The sequence below is a fragment of the Rhinatrema bivittatum genome, chromosome 1 (assembly GCF_901001135.1).
Source record: "Rhinatrema bivittatum chromosome 1, aRhiBiv1.1, whole genome shotgun sequence".
Lineage (NCBI taxonomy): Eukaryota > Metazoa > Chordata > Amphibia > Gymnophiona > Rhinatrematidae > Rhinatrema > Rhinatrema bivittatum.
The window spans coordinates 696,939,755-696,960,914 of record NC_042615.1 but is presented as its reverse complement, the minus strand read 5'-3'; the positions used below and the strand labels follow the sequence as shown (position 1 = coordinate 696,960,914).

Sequence of the window (21,160 nt, the reverse complement as noted above, 5' to 3'; positions counted from 1 at the left end):
TGGGTTTTTTTACCAGATCCACAGGTATGCAGGTACATTGCAGAAAGCAGGCTTTATTAGTGCTGTGTGAAACTTCAAGTTTCAAATATCTTGAGGTCAGTATTCAGCTACACATCGAGCGGAGCACTGATTCAGCTAAAGGCAGCTGGATAAATTGTCACTGATGTTCTGCTGCAGATTAGGTGCTCCACTGTATGCAGCCAGGTAAGTTTTTATGGCAAACTAGGACTTTATCTGGTTCACTTTAGGACTGATCTCTGATGCAAGCAGACTTAGCTGGATAAGAAAAAAAAACATAGTAACATGACAGAAGAAAAAGACCATATGGCCCATCTAGCCTGCCCATCCACCCAATTTATGTAGCCTTAAAATTCCCATCATCCCCTGCATTTATCCCATGCTTTATTGAATTCAGATAGCGTGTTTGTCTCCACCACCTCCACTGGGAAGCTGTTCTATGCATCCGCTCTGTAAAGAAGTATTTCCTAAGATTACTCCTGAGTCTTCTCCCTTTCCCCCTCATCCCATGACCTCTGTTTCTAGAGCCTCCTTTCCATTAAAAGAGTCTCGCCTCCTGGGCATAAATTATTTGGCTAACTCCGATATCAAGCTTATTAATTTAAATCTGTCCTAGAAAACCTCCAACTTATCCAGCTATCATTTTATCCAGCTAAACTGATAAGCTTCCTAAATCGGAAGTGCTCAGAGTGGTAGGAAACGTAAAACCCGCGGTCTGTCCAGCTTAGTCCTGAACTTTACTGGACAAGCTGTCTGAATATTGACCCCCTTTTCCCTTGCATACGTGAGGCAGCCTTCGGTTCTTTAGGCTGTTTCCAGACTTTATATGTGTGCATATGAGGCCTGAATGGGGAAGAGAGGCTTTCAGATTTCCTTAGATTCATAACAGTGGACAGGACCAAGTACAGTTGGAGGAGCTTTCATGCAATAACTTAGTTACATAAAGCATTGCTCCCCTTCCCCTTAGTGATTCACCTTTTCCTGTAAAATCCCCACTATATATTGAGTCATAGTGACATGAAACAGGTTTATAATCCATCATATGATTCCTCCAGCATTTTGTAAACAGATTGTCCGGCAAGAATGCAGCTGGCACCTGCTATTTCTAAAATAGAAAAACCCTTAACTTTTTCCTGATCTCTCTTTCTTCTGTACCTATTTATTTTAAGGGAAAAGAGGGAATTGCTAAGGTGGAAAGTAATGCTTTAATAAATAATGATTCAAGCACTGATTTAAAGCACCCTGTAGGCCTGATTTTAAATACATTGTGCATGCGTAAAACCTACCTCACGTTATAATAATGGCCAGAGCACCCCCTATTGAAGTCTGCTCCTCAAGCGCCTGGGCAGAGCCATCTCTCTGGGCTCAAAGAGCCCTGGGAAAGCCCATCCCGGAGAGCCGAGGACTGGCATATGAGTGCTGGGCCCCAGTGGAGGAGAGTACAGCCCTGTTCTGCTGGGTGTGTGGGTGGAGAAGAGGCAACAGAGACCTGCAGAGCGCAGGCAGGGGAAGAGAGAGCAGGTGCGGGTTTTATGTAAGATAATCCCAGATGTAAAAGGATCATCTTATAGATGGAGATCATCCTAAAATCGGGCCGATTATGATGATTGAGTAAAATAAATAAGGGCCAATCCTTTTAACTGTCTGCCTCTCGCCTTAAGTCATGCCCCCTCATTTTGAATGAATGAGGCTTGATGAAGTGGAGCAGTAGGTCAGAACGGCTGACTTAATCCAGCAGACCTTTACGTTCATTCTTTGTCTTTATTGCGTCCTCACTGAGTGAAGGCTTTTATAACTTAGGGCCCTGAGGGGGGAGCTCCAAAAACCAGATCTGACATACAGATGAAAAGGGGCTTGGCATTTTTTTTTAAAAATGTAATCGTCCATAAAATATACAATTGCATTGGTAGTCTAAAGTAAAGACAGTTGTTGACACATGGAATTGGCAGAATTAGTCAACATACTTACAGTCAAAGCTTCTTAAGCGCACGTCAAGATGTGGCCTGCAGTGATTCAGATCTGGGAGCTGAAGTCATAAGACCAAAACATGAGCCTCTTCTAAAGTGAAATAAACTATTTTGCAATAGATGAAAATTATGCAAGCTGCTGAGGTGGAAAACTATAATTTTTCCCACAAAGAGGATTAGGAAAAATCTTAGAGCCAGAAGTCTGTCACATCCCTTATATAGGGCTTCAGTAGTGATCTCTATAAATGAGAGGGATAGGAAATCCTTTTTTTTCCCCCCTTTAAGTGGTTAAGCCAAGCAAGCTTTTAGAACTAGATAATTTTGTTTCCTGAAAGAATAATACTGCAGTATTTTACATACGCAGATATTTTTTCACTACATCACAATGACTCTCGTATAAACACAAAGGGAGAGAGAGAGAAAAAGTATGCACCCGAATTTTCTGGAAAAAATGAGTTGGAAGATTTGCCACTGCTATTTTTTTTTTTTTCTATTAAGCTTGAAGCATAGCTAAGGTCCTACACTTTCTGTTTTTCTTGGGGTTTTTTCCCTCCCCGGCAAGTACTGTATATCAGGATTTATTATGACAGCAAAAGCCAACCCTGGTTTGCTGTCCCTGATTCAGACATAAGCAGTTACTTGGTACAGAGCCACTCCAGACTTTCTCTCTGCTCATGGAATAAACCAGATCCTTAACTTTAAGTTCTGCTCCTGTACTCGCCATCTTCCATCTCCTCTCCTTCTCTGGGGGGAAGGCTATCGGCTAACTCCTTTTTATACTGCTTTAATTTGCTGACTCATTTCGGAGCAGCAGGGCCCATTTTTTCCCCAAAGCTCTGCCCCACCAGCAACGTCGGAGGCCAGCTCCTCTCTAGGGTTGTTCTTCAGATGCATAGCAACTAAACCCTGTACGGGGTCTGCTTCCCCTCTCACAAGAAGGCTTGAGGAACATAGGAAAATAGCTGGGGGTTGAAAACGGAGTGAGAGACAGAGGGAAGGAGGGGCGGGCTGCGGTTAGAATACAAGATGGAGGGATAGAGCTGGTGGGATGTGAATGGTCAGAGATGAAGGAGGATGTTGGGAGGCTATGAAAGAGATGAGAGACAGAGGGGGGTGAAGTGAGTTTACCCAGATTTGGCGTATGATCAGAAATGTCCAAGGAGCCTATGTCTGCTCAGCCTTCCTTGGCAAAAAAAAAAACCCCTTTCAGATACTAAAAATGAATCCTTGATTGTGCCATATGAATTTGTAATAGTGCAAGATTTAGAGAAGCTGTACAAGTCAAAGGGCCAAGAACAACAGGAAAATAAAAAAATAAAATATAGTTATACCAAAAGATGTTTCTGGGGGGTGCTTTATTAATAAATAGTTTCCTAAGAATTTGATCTCTATATTTTTACATTTTTTGTGAGTTTATGAAATGTGTGAAATCTTTTTTTGTGGGTTATAGTGTTCTCTACATCTCCCAACAAGTCCAGACTCTTACATAAGAATGAAATGCCTTTATTCCTCCTAGTCTGTCTGTGTTAGGATTGATTGATCTATCTTGAGATCATGTACACAGTTTCCCCATGATTATTGGTAGGTCCTCTTTCCCCAACATCTCTTCCACAAAATTACTAAAAATAAATGTAGGTGAAGGGATAGGGTAAGATGGTAGTGGGCCACTGAACACTGTTTTGCCACACTCCAGCTGCTGCATTTGGAACCTGGCCTCTTTTGCTTTTTACTTTGTTGATTTGACTAATACCGGCAGTGGATCTTTCTTGTGGTAAATACTGCTGCTTCAACTTCAAGTGTCCGATAGATGTCCTTGTACCAGTGGATTGGTGGCACCTGCTGAAGTGTTGGCATTCGTTAGGATTCTCTTCATCCAGAAAGCCCGTGTCTCTTTTCTTCTTCAGCCTTCACCCAGTTTACAGATTTTTGCCAGTGGAGCCTCTACTGCCACTCTCCTCATTACAGCCTGGATCCAGAAATACCGTTGGAACTGAGGATTCTTCTTTGACTATCAAAGCACTGTTAGACACTTCTTCTGCATCTGGACCACAGATTGTGGTCAGTGGGAAGGAAGATTTGGTAGACGTTTCTTTACAGAAAGAGAAGAAGTTGGAGCTAAATCAGCTCCCGTGCCAGTTGGGTTTTGGCAACTTTCAATGGATCCTCATGAAGTTCCTTTGGAATTGTTTTGTAAAAGATAAGATGGAGATAAGGCAAGTGCTTTTATCCAATTTCAGAACTCTTAAAAAAAATTCACCTCAAAATTTGAGAATAAAGATTTCTTTAATGGCCTATTCAGTGCAAATTCTAGAGAAGAAGGTGGAAAGTTAATAATTGCCATCTTCTTCTTTGCAGATTGTTAATATGGTATTGGTTAAGGACAATATTTCTCTTAAAAGGAATCGAGAATCTTTGTAGAATGCTCCTCACTTGTAAAATCTAAGCACTGTTAATTTTCCTTGAGTTGCTTCATTTTCAATGTTGATCTTTTCAGGAAATATATGTTGGTCTGCTTTATAGATTCCATCTGAAGGCTTACCACCTTTGGTTAAAAGTTATTTTCTTCCTAAAAAGAGATCATCAGAAGTGGCTTCATCTCCACTTGGCTTAAGTAATGGGAACTTAAAGCTAGATCTGAAGGAATCCATGGTTTCGGTAATTGAAAGATCCACTTTAATGGTCTCATTTACACTGGAACTTGACCGCAACTGGGTATTGAAGTTTTTGCTTCAAAAACCGGACTCGCCCTTTCTTGGTTATAATGTTAGACTTTATCCAGATGTTTCTCACACACTCCGGGAGAGGAGTTGATGACGTATTTTGGCATGTAGATGAGTGCTGCGTCTGGGAGCCAAGTTCATACTGAAGTACCCAGCTAGGTGTAAAATTAAGTTTTATTGAAAAAATGCATATTTGTTTTGGGATTCAGAGCATCTTTCTAGCTTTTATTCTGGAAAGTTTTTTCTAAGGTAGCTTATTCAGAGATTCATCTTTAAAAAATTTTCTCTTTTTTTGAACTTTGCTGTATTTTTTTCTTTGGTTCTTGCTTTTCTCCCTTTATTGTATGGTCCTACACTATTGTTAAGATTAAGATTTAAACTTTCCTTATGTTTAAAACATTATTCATGCATTCTGGGTATTTCCCTTCTCTCTTTTTTAAGTTATGGCCTGCGATTGTTTAAATAAATAGCATATTTTGATAATTATTGACAAACAAATGTGACAGGACTACCAATTTTCCACAAAAAGATCCTACCACGATAATATATATGTAATTTCTGTGTCAGATAATTTCCTTACTTACTTGGTCATTCATCAAAATTCGTTATGGGATAACGCATGCGTTAACGCCATAATGCATGTGATAATAACTAGTGCACAGCGCAAATGCAAATGTTTGGAAGGGGTGAAATCAGGTAGGAGTTTGGGCAGGATTTATGAAAATGAGGGGCAATATCGTACCATGCAATAGCATAACATATGCTATTGCATGGTTATAATGCTGGAAATAACTACACCTTTTTTCCTGGTGTTAAGCTGTATGATATGCCCAAAATAGCCATAACGCAATTCACGATAAGGTTTTAGAATTGCATTTTGGCCGTTTCTGGGCTTGAGAGGGAGAGAGAAAGAGGAGAGCCTTTAGGGAGGACCTCACAGTGTGCAACTATTTATATCTCTATAGGAGCTAATAGATCAAGGTGAGGTGTTGGTAGTGCTTTAGGGTTTAGGGGCCAGTTTCTCATGTAGAGTGAGACGTATGAACAGCACAGTACACCTTGGTGAAGATTTGACGTCATTTGGAATGAGAAAAGTCTTACAAAGATGAAATTTGAACATAGTAGAAATGGCATCTTTGTGAGACTTTTCTCACTCCAAATGACATCAACATGAGAAACTGGCCTCTAAACCACCACAAACACCTCACCTCGAGCTATTAGATGACCCTCCTATAGAGATATAAATCACTACTATGAAGGCCTTGTGAATAGTCTGTCTGTCTGTCTGTCTGTCTGTCTCTCTGTCTCTGTCTCTCTCTCTCTCTCTCTCTCTCTCTCTCTCTCTCTCTCTCTCTCGTGGGGTGTGATACGTTTACTGCAGCACATGGTAATACTATGCATCCAGATCTCTCCATCGTTGTAGCTCCTGATGTCTATTGCTTTTCTCTTCTAAAGATGATGTTGATTTATGGTGGGTTAGTAGGGGTGGCACTTGGATCTACAGAGCTATACGAGAAGGCAAGTTCAGGAATGTTAGGAAATATTTTTTCATTGAAAGGGCACTGGATGCTTGGAAAGATGAGAATTGGGGAAGGAAGTAGTGGCAGAGAGGGGGGTGTATGTGTGAAAGAAGAGGGAAAATGAATGAGTGTATGAGTAGAAGGGAGCAAGATGTGTATGTGTGGAGGAGAAGTGAACTGCATATGTGTGAGTTGGGGAGGAATGTGTGTGAGTTAGCAAGAGGGCAGTGAAATGCATATCTGTGGGGAGGGATGTCTGTGACATGCATATCTGTGGGGAGGGTTGTCTGTGTTAGCAAAGGGGGAATGAGGTATGTATGTGTATGAGTTGGGGAAGGATGTATATGAGAAGGGAGTAAGGTAAGTTTTTTAAGAAGATGAATGTATGAGAAAAACAGAAAGGAGAGAAGTGTGATAAATACCATGAGACAGGATAAAAACATAAGAACATGCCATACTGGGTCAGACAAAGTGTCCATGAAGCCCAGCATCCTGTTTCCAACAGGATGCTGGGCTTCATCCAATCCAGGCCATAAGAACCTGGCAAGAACCCAAAAACTAAGTCTATTCCATGTTACTGTTGCTAGTAATAGCAGTGGCTATTTTCCAAGTCATCTTAATTAATAGCAGGTAATGGACTTCTCCTCCAAGAACTTATCCAATCCTTTTTTAAACACAGCTATACTAACTGCATTAACCACATCCTCTGGCAACAAATTCCAGAGTTTAATTGTGCGTTGAGTGAAATAATTTTCTCTGATTAGTTTTAAATGTGCCACATGCTAACTTCATGGAGTGACCCCTAGTCTTTTTAGTATCCGAAAGAGTAAATAACCGATTCACACTTACCCGTTCTAGACCTCTCATGATTTTAAACACTTCTATCATATCCCCCCTCCGCCGTCTCTTCTCAAAGCTGAAAAGTCCTAACCTCTTCAGTATTTCCTCATAGGGGAGCTGTTCCATTCCCTTTATCATTTTGATCACCCTTCTCTGTACCTTCTCCATTGCAACTATATCTTTTTTGAGATGCGGCGACCAGAATTGTACACAGTATTCAAGGTGTGGTCTCACTATGGAGCGATACAGAGGCATTATGAAATTTTCTGTTTTATTCACCATTCTCTTTCTAATAATTCCCAGCATTCTGTTTCTTTTTTGACTGCCGCAGCACACTGAACCCATGATTTAAATGTGTTATCTACTATGATGCTTAGATCTTTCTTGGGTGGTAGCTCCTAATATGGAACATAACATTGTGTAATTATAGCATGGGTTATTTTTCCCTATACGCATCACCTTGCACTTATCCACAATAAATTTCATCTGCCATTTGGATGCCCAATTTTCCAGTCTCACAAGGTCTTCCTGCAATGTATCACAGTCTGCTTGTGTTTTAACTACTCTGAACAATTTTGTATCATCTGCAAATTTGATTACCTCACTCATATTTTTTTCCAGATCATTTATAAATATATTGAAAAGTAAGGGTCCCAATACAGATCCCTGAGGCACTCCACTGTCCACTCCCTTCCACTGAGAAAAGTGTCCATTTAATCCTCTCTGTTTCCTGTCTTTTAGTCATTTTGTACTCCACAAAAGGACATTGCCACCTATCCCCATGACTTTTGATTTTTCCTAGAAGCCTCTCATGAGGAATTTTGTCAAACGCCTTCTGAAAATCCAAATACACTACATCTACCAGTTCACCTTTATCTACATGTTTATTAACTCCTTCAAAAAAGTGAAGCAGATTTGTGAGGCAAGACTTGCCTTGTGTAAAGCCATGCTGACTTTGTTCCATTAAACCATGTCTTTCTATATGTTCTGTGATTTTGATATTTAGAACAGTTTCCACTATTTTTCCTGGCACTGAAGTCAGGCTAACTGGTCTTTAGTTTCCCAGATCGCCCCTGAAGCCCTTTTCAAATATTGGGGTTATATTAGCTACCCTCCAGTCTTCAGGTACAATGGATGATTTTAATGATAGGTTACGAATTTTTATACTTAGGTCTGAAATTTCACTTTCGAGTTCCTTCAGAGCCCTGGGTTGTATACCATCTGGGCCAGGTGATTTACTACTTTTCAGTTTGTCATTCAGGCCTACCACATCTTCTAGGTTCACCGTGATTTGGTTCAGTCCATCTGAATCATTACCCATGAAAATCTTCTCCAGTATGGGTACCTCCCCCAACATCCTCTTCAGTAAACACCGAAACAAAGAAATCATTTAATCTATCCATGATGGCCTTATCTCTACGTGCCCCTTTAACCCCTCGATCATCTAACTGTCCAGCTGACTCCCTCAAAGGCTTTCTGCTTCGGATATATTTAAAAAGGTTTTTACTGTGAGTTTTTGCCTCTAGGGCCAACTTCTTTTCAAATTCTCTCTTAGCCTGTCTTATCAATGTCTTACATTTAACTTGACAACACTTATGCATTATCCTATTTTCTTCTGTTGGATCCTTCTTCCAATTTTTGAATAAAGATCTTTTGGCTAAAATAGCTTTTTTCACCTCATCTTTTAACCATGCCAGTAATCATTTGCCTTCTTTCCACCTTTCTTAATGTGTGGAATACATCTGGACTGGGCTTCTAGGATGGTATTTTTTAACAATGATCATGCCTCTTGCACACGTTTTACCTTTGTAGCTGCTCCTTTCAGTTTTTTTCTAACAATTTTTCTCATTTTATCAAAATTTCCCTTTTGAAAGTTTAGCACGAGAGCCTTGGATATTCTTACTGTCCCCCTTCCAGTCATTAATTCAAATTTGATCATATTATGATCACTATTGCCAAGCGGCCTCACCACCGTTAGCTCTCTCTCCCCAAATTCTGTTCTCCACTGAGAATTAGATCTAAAATTGCTCCCTCTCTTGTCGGTTCCTGAACCAATTGCTCCATAAAACTGTCATTTATTCCATCCAGGAACTTTATCTCTCTAGCATGTCCCGATGATACATTTATCCAGTCAATATTGGGGTAATTGAAATCTCCCATTATTACCACACTACCAATTTGGTTAGCTTCCTTATTTCTCTTAGCATTTCACTGTCTGTCTCACCCTCTTGACCAGGTGGAAGGTAGTATACTCCTATCACTATAGTCTTCCCCAACACACAAGGGATTTCTACCCATAAAGATTCAATTGTGCATTTAGTCTCATGCAAGATGGTTATCCTGTTGGACTGTATGCCATCCCGGACATAAAGCACTATACTGCCTCTCGGGTGCTCCTCTCTGTCATTGCGATATAATTTGTACCCCGGTGTAGCACTGTCCCATTGGTTGTCCTCCTTCCACCAACTGTCTAAGATGCCAATTAAGTCTGTCATGATTTACTGCTATACATTCCAATTCTCCCATCCTACTTCTTAGACTTCTGGCATTAGCATACAAACATTTCAAAGTGTGTTTTTTGTTTGTAATTTCATTCTGCTTTTTAATTGATAGGGATAAGTTAGAATTTTTTAGCTCAGTTGAGTTTTTAGTTACAGGCACTTGGACTACTTTTCTTATTATTGGAACCTCGCTGTCAGGATACCCTAATTCTAATGCATCATTAGTATCCTTTGAAGATACCTCCCTCCGAACCATGCGTTGCTGAGTGACTGTCGGCTTTCCCCTTAGAGCAGAGCTTTCCAAACTGTGTGTCGGGACACGTTAGTGTGTCGCCTGCAGTGTGCAGGTGTGTCGCGCAAGCCCGGTCAACTCTGATGTGAGTTTGGGCTTTTTTTTTTCTAGAGATTCACTTTTTTTTTTCAGTTTATGGGTTGCTTATTATTGGGTGATTTTTGCTGTCAATCGCGTTTTTTTGGGGGGCTTGGTGGGTGGAACGAGTCCAGCCATCCTTGCATTGGCTGCTGCTGCCGATGAGGCCTGGCCATGAGGAGTACTGACTGCAAGCAGTAGTGTCTGGTGATCATGGAAGGGAGTGAAGCACTTAACTGGCAACAATCAAAAAGACGAGGTACATGAGTGTGGGGGCCAGACACGTGCTGGGGGGAGAGAGATGAGTGAGTGGGGGGGCAAACGTGCTGGGGGGACAGACATGTGCTTGAGGGGGAGAGATATGAGTGTGTGGGGTACAGACATGTGCTGGGGGGGGGAGAGAAATGAGTGTGTGGGGGTCAGACATGTGCTTGAGGGGGAGAGATATGAGTGTGTGGGGGCCAGACATGTGCTGGGGGGAGGAGAGAGATGAGTGTGTGGGGGACAGACAATTTGTTTTATTATTGTTTCTCATAAATTATAACAATAACATGAATCTTGGAATATATATTTTTAATATAAATTTAAGGTTTTCATGAGATAGGTTGTGTCGTGAAACATTTTATTTATGTATATATTTAAGGAAACATACATAAATTATAGAAATATGTTTCGTTCGTTTAACCTTTAACCTCTGGTTTACTAGTAGACTGAATTACTGTGTCCCGAAATTATGTTTGTCTAAAAAGTGTGTCACCAACATGAAAAGTTTGGAAAGCTCTGCCTTAGAGCAACTTTTAAACTAGAACAATCTCCTTTTTAAAGGTTAGCCCAATCAGTCTGGTTCCACCCTAGTTAAGGTGGAGCTCATCCTTTTGGAAGACACTCCCCCTTCCCCAAAAGTTTTCCCAGTTCCTTACAAAACTGAATCCCTCTTCCTTGCACCAATGTCTCATCCACGCATTGAGACTCCGGAGCTCTACCTGCCTCTGGGGACCTGCGTGTGGAACAGGGAGCTTTTCAGAGAATGCTACCCTGCAGGTTCTGGATTTAAGCTTTCTACCTAAGAGCCTAAATTTGGCTTCTAGAACCTCCCTCCTACATTTTCCTATGTCGGTGCCCACATGTACCACAAGAGGCCGGCTCCTCCCCTGCACTGTCTAAAATCATATCTAGGTGTCTGTGAGGTCCACCACCTTCGCAACAGGTAGGCATGTTACAAGGCAATCCTCACGCTCACCAGCCACCTGGCTGTCTACATTCCTAATAATCGAATCACCAACAATTGGGCCGATACAGTAAAGTGCTGTGCGCACGATTCACTATTCAAATTAGGCCCTTTTGGACCTGAGCGGCGGCTGTCAGCGGGTTTGACAGCTGACGCCCAATTTTGCCGGCGTCTGTTCTCGAGCCCGCTGACAGCCATGGGCTGTGAAACCGGACGCCGGCAAAATTGAGTGTCCGGTTTTCGACCCGACAGCCGCGGGCCGACTTCAAATTTTTTTTTTTTACTTTTGGAAACTATTGGTACCTCCGACTTAATATCGCCATGATATTAAGTCAGAGGGTGCACAGAAAAGCAGTTTTTTACTGCTTTTCTGTGCACTTTCCCGGTGCCCAAAGAAATTAGCACCTACCTTTGGGTAGGCGCTAATTTCTGAAAGCAAAATGTGCGGCTTGGCTGCACATTTTGTTTTCTGAATCGCGTGGGAATACCTAATAGGGCCATCAACATGCATTTGCATGTTGCAGGCGCTATTAGGTTCGGGGGGTTGGAAGCACATTTTCAGCCCCTTACTGAATAAGGGGTAATGCTAGCGCGTCAAACGCATGTCCAAAAGAGGGTTAACAGTGCGCTCCAACGGAGCGCACTGTACTATATCGACCCGAATGATGGATGACCTAACCCTTCCCTCTTGGGCAATAGGCCTTAGAGAGATATCCTCGATGCGAAAGGACAGTGCATCACCTAGAGAGCAGGTCCTCGCTGCAGGATCCTTTCCTGCTGCACCAGGTTGATGCTTTCCAATCATGAGACCACCTTCCTCCAAGGCAGCACCAGGGCTGCCAGTCTGAAGTTGGGACTTGGCTACTATGTCCCTGAAGGTCTCATCTATATATCTCTCTGTCTGCCTCAGCTCCTCCAGGTCTGCGCCACTTTAGCCTCCAGAGATCGGACTCATTCTCTGAGAGCCAGAGCTCTTTGCATCGCATGCACATGTACAACTTCTCACCGAACTGGGAAGCCCCCCTCTTGCTTCTGGACTGCTGCCTTCATCTCAAATTTATTCAGTTCCTACTTAAGTTTTAGGTGGCTATGGGAGTAGGAATCTGTCTAATGTCCTTTAAATGTATTACTATATGTCTGGTAGTGGCCTACAGGGGAAAGATCAAACTCTCAATAAGGTGGGGTTTTTTTAGATTTGTTTTCTTTTTTTTTGTGAAAGTGGCACCTGCCTATAAATTAAAGGATGAGCTAGGGGTGGGTAGGTGAGGGGTGGGAGGGTTGGGAAATGCAAACAGTCTAACTTCAGTTAGTCAGCCAGAGTGACTCACTGCTCTCTTGATTAACAAATGTTGGTACCTAATCAAACCAAATCACACTACTTCAACACCTTTCCAAGATGAGTAACTGAACTAAACTTTTCAACCTTTTACTTAGGTATACACTGCTCCTAGCTTATTTCTAGCTTCTGGCTACTTTTGTTGTTGTTGTTGTTGTTTTGTTTTTAATATACAAACACTCTAACTTCTGTTTATTCACTGCCTTACTGACTATTAAAAGCACAAACACTCTAAATAATATTCCCAAATAGTTAACTTCGCCCCAATATTTTTAAAAAAGAAAATTTCCCAAGCAAAATCTTACTGATTCCTTTCAGCCACCAGCAAGGTGATCCTCTCCACTCAGCGCTCAGCAAGAGAAGAAAGGGGCAGCAGGATAGAAACATCTGGAAGAAAGAACAGAAATGGTAAGAAGAAGAAAACAGAGAAATTAGAGGGAAGAAGTGTAGAAAAATGAATAAATGAGGAAAATATAAATAAAGCACATGAAAAAATGAAATAAACGATGAAAAGAATAAAAGAGCAAAGAATATTGAAGTTTGAAAATATTTTACTGAAAATATTATGTTAAATTAAGGGGTAAATTGGCAGAGCAGAAGTACTGGGCAGTGGTGGCCTTAGGATTGCTTGGGCTCTGGGTGAGGTGGTCCTTAGAGGCTTAGTTTTGATGACCTGTAAGCCAAGTCAGACAGTTTCAGTTTCACTTTGTCCTATCCGTGAAACTGCAATGACATTTGTATTGTGAATCTTAGTAATCTTTTTTGAGTGGTGAGGAATTGGCTAAATAGTCAAGTGTTAACATGCAATGACAGCCACGTCCTTGCAAAAACTTCTCCCAGTTGTAAAATTTTGGGGTCTCCTAAGAGGGGAGGCTCTGGATGGTTTCCTGGTTTGCTACCTCCTAAAGCCACTACTGGAATTGGGGTTAGTAAGTACTGGACACGATGAAGAGAACTTTAGGTTCTGGGTTTCTAGTGTGCGCTTGGTATGTTTGATTCAGATTTTCTATTTTTATTGTAGTATATAACACATGGTATCTGGTAAACTAAGTTCTTCATTAGATCTGGAGAAAACTGGAATCATTGTAGGCTTTGGTATAACCTTTCTATGGGTCCTTTTGTAGGCTGCGAAACCTTTTGATGATTTTGTTAAAACAGTGAGGGTGTTTAAAATATTCAACTTCTGTTAAGAAAAGAAATCTTAGATTGTATGTATTTATTTATTTATTGTGGGGGGTTAGTATTCCACATTTACTTAAATACTCACACAAATGTTCCATCTCCTGAGTCTGGATATTTGTGTAAAAGTGCTTGTATAGGGGCCAGTTTTCAAAAGGATTTACATAAGAAAATGTAACTGCTATTGTAGCAGTTTTCAAAAGCCCTGTACCTGCATAAAGTTCTACAACATGGGTAAATCCTCTGGACAATTCAATGGCATATTATTGTAGCATTTTTAAAAAGTCCACTTACATGGACAAAGTGCATTTGCACATGTAAAACCCATATTTAAGCGTGTAAATGCTTTTGAAAATCGGGCCCAAAGGATTTTCTGACCTTGGGCTAGTCACGTTACCTTCCTTTGCCTCAGGTACAAACTTAGGACGTGGTTTAATAAGACTTTTTTCTCGCATTCTGGGTCTCTGGGGGAAAAAGCTTAGTAAATCAGGCCCTTAGATTGCAAACCCTCTGAGGATAGGGAAATACCTAAACTAGTTGAATGTAATCCACTTTTAAGTATTACAAAAGGTGGAATATCAATAAAAAAAATTATTATTATTACTGTATTTTACTGCCAGAAGAGGGAGGAGAGGGAACAGAATATACCCACTGCAGACTTGGGACAATAGGAGTGCACACCCCGAAAAAATTTAGAGGGAGCACTGCTCCACAGTAGCTGCAGCAGTCACAATTAGTTTGCTGGTCAAAAAGACTGATAGTTGAAGGATAAAAAAAGAAGTTCCAAATCCCCTGGGACTTGACAGTGCACTTAGATGGAAAGCATATGGCAAAAGACAAAGCTTATGGAATGTGTTTATCTGGGCTTCCAAGGTGATATTTTTAAACATTCTCCATGTCTCTTGAATACGTTTACCGTTCACAATTGCTCCTTCCATTTTATCATAGTCTACTTTTATAAAGTTGAATACTATCACACTTGTTTTATTTATTTATTATTCTCCCTCCTGTCATGCCAAGATTGATAGTGTTTTGATCACTGCTGCCTAGTGGCTTCATAGCTGTTACCCCTTGTACCAGGTTCTGTGTTCCACTGAGAATGAGATCTTTCAAGAGATGTCACTGGTGTGATCCTTCTGATCTAGAATGAGCAAAATTCTTTCATTTTCCTTGGCGATGAGGAAAAGGGGTTAATAAACATGTGGATAAAGGTGAACCGGTAGATATAGTGTATTTGGATTTTCAGAAGGTGTTTGACAAAGTCCCTCATGAGAGGCTTCTAAGGAAACTAACAAATCATGGGATAGGAGGCAATGTCCTTTCGTGGATTACAAACTGGTTAAAAGACAGGAAACAGAGAGAGTAGGGTTAAATGGTCAATTTTCTCAGTGGAAAAGGGTAAACAGTGGAGTGCCTCAGGGATCTGTACTTAGACCAGTGCTTTCAATATATTTATAAATGATCTGAAAAGGAATACGAGTGAGGTAATCAGATTTGCAGATGATACAAAATTATTCAGAGTAGTTAAATCACAAGTGGATTGTGATAAATTGCAGGAGGAACTTGCGAGACTGGAAGATTGGGCATCCAAATAAATGGCAGATGAAATTTAATGTGGACAAGTGCAAGGTGTTGCATATAGGGAAAAATAACCCGTGCTGTAGTTACACGATGTTAGGTTCCATGTTAGGAGCTACCACCCAGGAAAAAGATCTAGGCGTCATAGTGGATAATAAATTGAAATTGTCAGCTCAGTGTGCTGCAGCAGTCAAAAAAGCAAACAGAATGTTAGGAATTATTAGGAAGGGAATGATGAATAAAATGAAAAATGTTATAATGCTATAATGGTGTTATAATGTTATAATGGTGAGACTGTACCTTGAGTAATGTGTATAATTCTGGTCACTGCATCTCAAAAATGATATAGTTGCACTGGAGAAGGTGCAGAGAAGGGCAACCAAAATGATAAAGGGGATGGAACATCTCCCCTATGAGAGAAGGCTGAAGATGTTAGGGCTGTTCAGCTTGGAGAAGAGACGGCTGAGGTGGGGTATGATAGTCTTTAAAATCATGAGAGGTCTAGAACGGGTTAATGTGAATTGGTTATTTACTCTGTTGGATAATGGAAGGACTAGGGGGCACTCCATAAAGTTAAGTAGCGAATTTACAACTAATCAGAGAAAATTCTTTTTCACTCAATGCACAATTAAGCTCTGGAATTTATTGCCAGAGGATATGGTCAGTGCAGTTAGTGTAGCTGGGTTTAAAAAAAGTTTTGGATAAGTTCTTGGAGAAGAAGTCCATTAATTGCCATTAATCAAGTTGACTTACGCCCAAATTTTCAAAGGGCTGCATGCGCTAAAACCAGGGGACATGCGCATGGCTGGGCTGTGTGCGCACCGAGCGCATTTTTTTTAAATGGCCTGGCCATGCGTATATCCCCCAGAACATGCGGAAGTGCCGGTCTGTCTCAAAGGGGCGTGCCAGGGGACATGGTCTGGGCGGGGAGGGGTGGGGCAGGGGCCGGCCGTGACAGCAGCCATTAGGCCCTGTCCCGGGGAAGTGAATGCCGCCAGCCGGTGGGCGCACAGAACGTACACCAGCTCAGAGGAGCGGATAATTTACAAAACAAAAAATTCTAGGGTACATAGGGTTAGTTTAGGGGTTAGGGAGGAGAGGGGAAAAGGAAGGAAGGGTAGGTAGGGGGATAGGGAAGTTCCCTCCCAGTCCGTGCCTTAATTGGAGCGGACTGAGAGGGAACTGGGAAAACCCTACTCGCGTCGCTGTACATTGTTTTCTAAAATCCCTCCCCCCGTTGCGTGCGGAATGTTATAAAATAGCCACATGTTATAAAATAGACGTGCACATGTTATAAGATAGTAGGAACTGTGCACATGGACGTAAGCATGCAGGTTTTAAAATCGACCCCCCCCCTTAGGGAATAGCCACTGCTATTACTGGCATCAGTAGCACTGGATCTACTTAGTGTTTGGGTACTTGCCAGGTACTTGTAGCCTGGATTGGCCACTATTGGAAACAGGATGCTTCCCTATGAGAAAAGGCTGAAGAGGTTAGGGCTGTTCAGCTTGGAGAAGAGAAGGCTGAGGGGGAATATGATAGAGGTCTTTAAAATCATGAGAGGTCTTGAGCGAGTAGATGTGAATCAGTTATTTACACTTTCGGATAATAGGACTAGGGGGCACTCCATGAAGTTAGCAAGTAGCACATTTAAGACCAATTGGAGAAAATGCTTTTTCACCCAACGCACAATTAAAGTCTGGAATTTGTTGCCAGAGGATGTGGTTAGTGCAGTTAGTGTAGCTGGGTTCAAAAAAGGTTTGGATAAGTTCTTGGAGGAGAAGTCCATTAACTGCTATTAATCAAATTTACTTAGGCAATAGTCACTGTTATTAATTGCATCAGTAGCTTGGGATGTTCTTGGTGTTTGGGTACTTGCCAGGTTCTTGTGGCCTGGTTTGGCCTCTGTTGGAAACAGGATGCTGGGCTTCATGGACCCTTGGTCTGACCCAGCATGGCAATTTCTTATGTTCTTATATTCTTATCTTTTTTGGCTGGAGGAAGAGGTTCAGATTAGAAAGCTGGAGTGGAGTTGATAACCACCTAAATGGCAAGGTAAAGCTTGCAACAATTTCCATTACAGTTACACTACAGAAAACATATTTTTCAAATATGACTGCTGCAGTCAACAGTTCTCTGTGTCAAGGATTTCAACACGATGATCCAGAGTGCTGGCATATTTTGAAGTTTGTGGTTGAGAAGTGGAAACTCTGTTATTAATGGTGTGGCAGTGATATTGCCAAGTATATTTCAGTCTGATGTAAGGAATATAAGTGTTTATATTTTTTGGCTCTCATCATGCTCAGGAGGCTGGAAGATATTTTAGAAGCTGAGCTAATATATTGATGTTTCAGCGTGAAAAAGGAGTACAGTGGAGCTTGGGTAAGCAGGAGAACAGGAGATTTCCTATGTGATTGCATCTCTTCATGGTACTCCAAAGAAATAATGCTTCCTTTTTTTTGGACCATAGGGGGTTGCAAATGACTGACTATGTGAGCTTTGTGTTCCCATTGCTGCCTTGCTTTGTCCAGCATTGCCATCATGTGACTATGCTTAGCCAATCCACTGACCGTTTGCACTTCCTCCCCGACTAGCATGCACTTGTGCAGCATGCAGATGAGAGACCATATTTGCTTGTGCAGCCCAAGAGTTAGCTGCTCGGTTGTAATTAAGCAGACATCATAAATCTGTTTGATCAGGAAAATAAGTATTTTGCACTGTTACCTTGATTGATTTATTTAAAATAATTTAGATATTGCCCCCTCCAAATGTTGGTAGCTGGTAAAATCCTTATCTGTAATGGTGGTGAACCACATTGGACTTTCCTATTAGGATATGCTAAGTACTTCCAAGTGACCCAGTCTGCCACTGTCAGAGAGAGCATAGTGGGCTCGATGGACCATTGGTCTCACCCAGCATGGCACCTCTATTGTTCCCCTGGAGCTTTTTCCCAGTGGAATTACAAAACTGTATCAGTTCCCCATCATTGAGTAACATACTTCAGTGGTGGCTTTGCTTATATTTCTATCTTGTTTCTGGAACATTTTGGGATGTTACTGTTTTCCAGTTTTTTTGGTATTTTTCTTATGGTAATCACAAATACAGCTGCAGCATGAATCATGGGAGTGCCCGAACCGGATTGGAATTTCTAATCTCAAAATAAAATGTCAACAAAATACATTGTTGCATTCCGCACCTGAATTGTGTAATGCTATTTTACCTGTGGATGATGCAAGGAAAACTACTAAAAACTGGCAACAGTGAATCTAGCAATCAAATTCTTATTAAATATTATCCTCTTTTTCCATACAAACACTGAAATTTCCAAAACTGGCTTGCCTTGAAAGAATTAAAAAAAAAAACAAAACATGAAAGGGCTACTACATTAGTCCTGAGTAGATGTTAGATTTATGCAGATTAAATGGCACTGCTGATTTGAGGATATGCTTACTGGTTCACACAATAGGTGCTGGTACTGAAATGAGATTCAAGGAAATCCAGTCCCTGGGGTGCCATAATAGTGACATGCCTTGGGATCCAGCTTGATGACAAGTACTTGATTTCAGCCTTCATTCTGTTCCTCTTCGGAGTACCTTGCAGCCTTCCCATTTTGTAGTTTTCGCTATCTTTGCAGCTCAGTGATAACGCTCTCTAAAATTGTTTTTATTCCTTCAGGCAGCCAGCTAGCATTTGGCCATAGAACCAGCTGCCTGTTTAGAGAAGTCTGATTAAAACTGCAATCACTTGCAGAGAAACCTTTGTCAGGGTTGGTGCTCTTCTTTTAATACAGCAACAAAACTTCATCTAATTTACTCTTGCAGTAAAGTGCTGTTCACTGAACTATTGAGCTTTCATATGCATTAAAGATTAGATGTTGATTTAACTTTTGCATACTGTCAAATATTTAGGCTAGGAAGCACTTAAAGCTACCTGTATTTCTTTGTAGTATTTCATTGGAGTCTTTTGTAGGTTTTGATAACTTTTTTTAAAAGACCAACAACAAAGACTTGTAGTTTACAAACTTTCCAGAACACCCAGGCCTCTTCCTCAGATGTAATTATTGGCCGGGCCTTGTGCGCACATTTTAGAAGATGCCGAGCCGCGTGCGTAATCCCTGTTACGCGCACAAGACCCAGGCCTCTGAAGGGATAGTCCCGGGGGCGGGGAGGGGTGGGCTGGGACAGAGCCATTCTTCGCTGTCTCAGAGACTCGCGCGCCGGCCAGCTGCCGGTGCGCGCAAGTTACTTCAGGTCGGGCTCTGAAGTAACTTGCGAAATAAAAGGTACAAAAAAAAAAGTTTTAGAGGGGGAGGGAGGTTAGGGTACGGGGTAGGAAAGTTCCCTCCCAGTCCGCTCCTTAATTGGAGCGGACTGGGAGGGAACTGGGGAAGGCCCCAATCTGTCGCCATGCGAAAGTAGCCAAGTTCGACCTCCCCTTGCGCACACCGCCCCCGATTTTATAACATGTGCACACCGGCGCGCACATATTATAAAATCACGCGTCCATGTGCGCACGCCGGGTAGCTTGCGCACATGGACGCATGCGTGTATTTTTTTTAAGTCTACCCCATAATTTTTATCATGCTGATCTTGATGTATTTAAGGAAAGGTCACCTTAATCCTCACAACAACTTGGTTATACAAGTTTTAAACTTTGCATCGATATGTGTGTTAACATTTCGACTAATTTTAGCTGAGATGTAAAAATTCAAATTTTGGGGCATTATTGACCTAAATTAAGCCTGACCTGGAAAGATATTAATGTGTGATACAATTAATGTTTTTAAATGAATACCTTCCATCAATGGTATCCGCTAGGTACTGTGCATCCATACTTTCTTCCTGCTTCCGATTTATACTTGAATAGACTGGAGCAGGAAGAAAACTTAACTTTGGATATTTTTATTAATTTATTTAGCTCACGCCTTTTTCATTTTATTTATTTATGGACCTTTGATGTTCTGCCTTTTCCCAAAGTTGCTCTCAAGGTGGATTGTAATAAATTGAAATGAACAGAGGCATTAGAACAGCTTACCATCGAATCAGAATTTTGCAGTTAATGTAGTTTTGGTTTCCAGAATAGGAAAAAACCATTTGTGAATAGTTTAAAGACCTTGTTCAGTGTAACACAGAGTCCCTTGTCAGGAGTTCAGGAAGGTGAGCCGAAGATGTGGGTCTTACAGGAAGGACTGATTGCAAATGAGCGAAGGCCTGCAGGATAGCTAAAGGATTAGCCTAGTGGTTAGAGCATCAGGCTACAAACCAGTGTACCAATCCTACAGCCACTTCTTGGGCAAGTTACTTCATTCTCTCGTGCCTCAGGCAGAAACTTAGCAAGTCATCTACTTAGCTGTGTTAGCTCAAGGTGAGTTACATTCAAGATTGTAGGTCCCTGTCCCCGGAGGGCTTACAGTCTAAGGCAGGGGTCAGGAACCTTTTTGGCTGAGAGAGCCATAAACGCCACATATTTTAAAATGTAATTCCATGAGAGCCATAGAATATGTTTAAAACTAAATACAAGTAAATGTGTGCATTTTATGTAAGATCACACTTTTAAAGTACAATAAGTCTCTGAAAATATTACACCAGGCCTTAAGACACCGATACATCTCCTATTAGGAAAACGGACCAAGTCAGGCTGCTATAGAGTCCTACACAGAAACTACACGCCAGCAGAAAACCTCACCTGAATCACGTGCTGTCCCTCACCTAACACAGAATAAAGAGACCAAAACGCATAACAAGAAGCATGCAGAAAAAACTGAATTGGAAACTGCAACAAGCCAGAGTCTCTGTATGCAGTGTAACAAAGGAAAAAAGAAATACCACCCATCCTTATAAAACAAATCAAGAAATATAAAATCATCAGTAGTAAAACTGTACTAACAAAAAGAATATATTTCG

The 21,160-nt window shown here is 41.3% G+C and overlaps 1 protein-coding gene across 4 annotated transcripts in view; it reads left to right on the top strand.

The window, feature by feature from the left end:
- The window catches only part of LHFPL2 (LHFPL tetraspan subfamily member 2), a 416,843-nt gene that overhangs the window by 44,199 nt on the left and 351,484 nt on the right, over positions 1-21,160 (top strand). For 2 of the 4 annotated variants that reach the window (XM_029575465.1, XM_029575444.1), the window contains exon 2: positions 12,819-12,908. The exons of the other annotated variants lie outside the window; for them this stretch is intronic. The gene's annotated coding sequence lies outside the window, so the exon portion shown is untranslated. The remainder of the gene's footprint in view (positions 1-12,818; positions 12,909-21,160) is intronic. 4 annotated transcript variants of the gene reach the window in all.